Source organism: Desmodus rotundus, chromosome 12, assembly GCF_022682495.2.
Source record: "Desmodus rotundus isolate HL8 chromosome 12, HLdesRot8A.1, whole genome shotgun sequence".
NCBI classification, from domain to species: Eukaryota; Metazoa; Chordata; class Mammalia; order Chiroptera; family Phyllostomidae; genus Desmodus; species Desmodus rotundus.
Window position 1 is genome coordinate 35,171,293 of NC_071398.1, and position 4,110 is coordinate 35,175,402.

Genomic DNA, 4,110 nt, shown 5'->3' on the forward strand with positions numbered 1-4,110 from the left:
CCTCCTCATGTCCATGGGGTGAAACCACATTCTCCTTCTCAGACAAGTCCTGTCTGTGATGTGAACATTCCAGGTCACTGGAGGAGGCTCACATTGATGTCTAAATATTGACTTAGAGTCCAGAAGTCCCTGAATCTCCTTAGCACCCTCTCCCTGGGGAAGGTCAAGAGTCACAACTCTAGCCCTGGCTGGTGTGACTCAGAGGATTCAGTGCTGGCCTGCTAACCAAAGGGTCACCATTTTGATTCCCAGTCAGGGCACATGCCTGGGTTGCAGGCCAGGTCCCCAGTAGGGGGTGTGCGAGAGTCAACCACACATTGATGTTTCTCTCCCTCGCTTTCTCCCTTCCTTCCCCTCTGTCAATAAATAAATAAAATCTTTAAAAAAAAAAAAAAAGAAGTCACAATTCCAGTCTGTTTCTAGGGTGCTCACAACTGCCATTAGGCTTTGCCATTTTCAGGGTTAGAGAAGATGCTAGGAGTCAGTCTGCAACCCTTCAACACTCAGTCAGCATCACTAATGTGTGCGAGGCTCTGAGCTGGACACTGAAACGGTCCCTTGGAGAACCAGGGCCCCAGGAGAAGCTTCTCAAGAAGGGCCATGAGGTTGGCCTCCCACACATGCGTCAATGCTCAGGCAAAAACCTGTCTCCTGGCAGTTCAAGTCTTTGTTTCTGTAGCAAGTCCCTGGCTTCAGTAACATGAGTTAGAAAAAAATGAAGAGATGGAAACACACACACAGAGTGAAACAAAAGCTGTATTAAATAGCAACTGAAAGCCCATAATGTTTTCTCCCGGGACATGAGACCCTCTTGGACCCCCACCCCCCTAACCACCACCACCATGGGCCTCACCCAGAGGGCTGTCGACCAATCGCCCCGCCATCCTCCTGCCTCCTCTTTTTGGTGCTCTAGCTTCCTGAGTCTCTGACAAGTTCCCAGAGGGCAAGGTCTCGTCCACCTCTCTCTGCTCCGGAGCATTCAACCGCACTGTGGACTGTAGGGTAGCCTCTGCTAATTGAACAGTTTCTCAACACACTTAAAATTTCATCCTTTGCTTGATTCTAAAGGTAATGCATGTCAATGGCAGACAATTGGGAAAGTGCAAAGCTGCTGAACTGTTTCAGGAGGAACTGTTTCTCCTTGTGTAAGCCAAAGGTGCACCCGCCCCCTGCAGCCCACCTACAGAGTGCGCTAATGACTTTACACTTTAATATCTGAACGTTAGCTTCCTTACTTTGTATTGGTTATTGCCAACTTTTAATGGACTTTGGGGGTGCAGAGGAAGCACTCTAAACTTTGTGGTATGCCATTGCAGCAATAACTAATACAAGAGTGTTAAGTCCCAGCAGCATGATTTACCTGAAGCGATGCCACCCACCTCCTTCCTGGTAAGAGGTTAGTACACCACACTGCCAAGGAAGGTCAGGCTGGTGTCCACAGGGCAGAGGAATGCCATCCACACTCCAGGAGTGATTAACATTGCCCACAGTAGTATTGATAAAGGTGGATAAGGGCCACACAGGGGTGTGCAGGTGGATGCAGGTGTCCTGACTGTTGAAGCAGGACGACTGGCTCAGCGCTCTCAGCAAACCCGTGCAGACTGATGAATACTCAGTCTGCCTGTAAAACACGGACAGCATCTATTTTTCGCGGATGGTCTTTTGCTGGAGGACACCAGACAATCCTTAAGTCTAAATTTAAGGGCTCATTTTGGAAATTTAGGCCATATTTATATCTTCATATTTGGTGATTTTGTGGCTTTGCTCTGAAAATGTTTGTTTTCTTAAGGGTGAGGACATAGTCATAATTTCACAAATAATTTGTGGAGCACCCCTATGTGCCAGGTTCTCTCACAGACACAGAGATTCGCTCTCATCCCTGGGGTGCTCATCCGTGGAAGGGAGACAGACCCCTGGGCAGGCACCATCCCTGCAGGGGGTCCGTCAGATGCAGGAACTGAGAACAAAGGAGAGCTGGGGTTAGTTAGCAGAGGAGCATGTGAGGGCAGGGAGGGTGGTCAGGGGCAAGTCTCCAGCAAAAGGGCAGGGCAGGCAAGGGCCTGGGGCTGCAGAGGAGTGGTGCTACCAATGCCAGCAGAGGTTGCAAGAGGGCAGCTTGCAGACCTCTTTGTGTGGCCTGTGTTGTTACAATTCTTTTTAAGTTAGCTGCCAACATTTAAATACTGAGAGGCTGCACATTCAAAACCAAACCAAACCAAACCTGGATTGTTGGGTTTTCTTAAAAATCTGGTATCTGCATTTCCAACTGACCACAGTCAGCTGGAGCCATGCCCACCTGCACGTGCATAGAGCTGGAACCTGCCTGGCCCCTGGAGTGGGTGAGGTGGCACTCACGGCCTCAGTGACAACCGCTGTAGTGGAGCAAAGGGGCAGAGTTTAACCGTGGTGGGTGGGAGAAGATGTGGTGTGGGGAAGTGGCTCTGGCAAGCAAGCATGCTCCTCCAAGGAATAAAACTAGGACAGAGGCTGAGGGAGATCTGACGTAAAAGGAGGGTATTTATTTATTTATTAAAGATTATTCCATTGGTCAGTCAACAAACATTATTGAGTGTCTAAAGTGTGATAGTTCCTGAGGGTACAGTGTTATCAACACACAAAGCTTCTGTCCTTGGAGAATAAATGTGTAATATGGAAGAAACAATTTCAGACACTGATAATAAGCATCAAAACATAAATCAGGGCGATGTGATAGAGAGTGACAGGGCTACTTCAGCTGGACCAGTCGGGAAGGCCTCTCCGAGGAGGTGACAAGTGCCCTGACTCTGGGTGATGAGCAGAGAACTGGGGGAGGGTGTGCCAGTGCAAAGGTCCGGAGGCTTGCGCTCAGAGGAGAGGGAGGAAGCCTCGTGTCTGCAGCAGGGAATGAGAGAGCGGGTAGAAGGATGAGGCTGGTGGACACCAGCCCACGTCCTGAAGGGCTCTGTAAACAATGGACAGTTTGAGGTGTGCCTCGTCACCAGGTAAAGCTGTTGGAACTTCTGAAGTAGGGAATGACAAGACCTGATTTACATTTTCAAAAGTTCAATGTGGTTGATTTCTTGCTCCCTGGCCATCTTGGTGGCTGCTCTTAAGTGGGGGCCATCCCGCACCTAAGGCGGGAAGATGGTGGCTGCAGAGAAAATGAAAAAGTCACTGGAGCTGATCAACTCTAGGTTCCAACTTGTTATGAAAAGTGGAAAGTACACGCTGGGGTGCGAGCAGACTCTGAAGATGATCAGACGAGGCCAAGCGAAGCTGGTCGTGTTCACCAGCCACGGCCCAGCCCTGAGGAAATCCGAAGCAGAGTGCCTGTGCCGTGCTGACCAAGACTGGTGCCCATCCCTGCAGCGGCACTGACTAACTCAGGCACAGCGTGTGGAAACACTGAGTGTGCACACTGGCTGTCACTGATCCAGGTGATTCTGATGTCGTTAGAAGCATGACGGAACAGGCTGCTGAAGAGGAAATCATGAAAATTTTTCTTTAATAAAACTGGGCACTTGGGGAGGTGGGAGGAGGCCATGGGGGGGAGGGGGAAGGGATTTCAGGAACAGCTATAAAGGACACATGGACAAATCCAAGGGGGGGTGGGATCAGGGGTGGGAGGTGGGGATGGCTGGGGTGGGTAGAGTATGTGGGAAAATGCAGACAACTGTGCTTGAACAACAATAAAATGAATGAATGAATGAATAAATAAAAATAAATAATTGAATTAAGAAAAAACCTGGCCAGAACTTGGTTTTAGAAAAAAGCAACAACAACAACGACGACAACGACAACTCACCGTGGCTTTCGTGGGTCAGTGACGGGAAGAGTCCAGAGCGGAAGCAGAGAGGCTAGTGAAGGGGCCTGTGGTCGTCCAGGCTGGGTGGGGGAGAGGCTCGAGCAAGGTCAGGCGTCACAGGGACAGGACCGTCCGGATGTCCTGTTATAATCACATTAAAACGATACACAGAAGGACAAAACTACCATTTCGAAGGTTATTGTGCCACCCTAGTGATGTAATGTGGTGTAGTAAACAGAGTAGAAGCCTGATAACTACCTAGGATCAGTTCACAGGTGAGGGGTTCTATCAGGTGTGTGTTGTTAACAAGTATTACACGTGATTAA

At 49.4% G+C, this 4,110-nt stretch overlaps 1 pseudogene; it reads left to right on the forward strand.

The window, feature by feature from the left end:
* Nucleotides 1-3,123: 3,123 nt before the first annotated feature.
* On the forward strand, nt 3,124-3,487 carry LOC112320046 (large ribosomal subunit protein eL30 pseudogene; annotated as a pseudogene).
* Nucleotides 3,488-4,110: the final 623 nt, after the last annotated feature.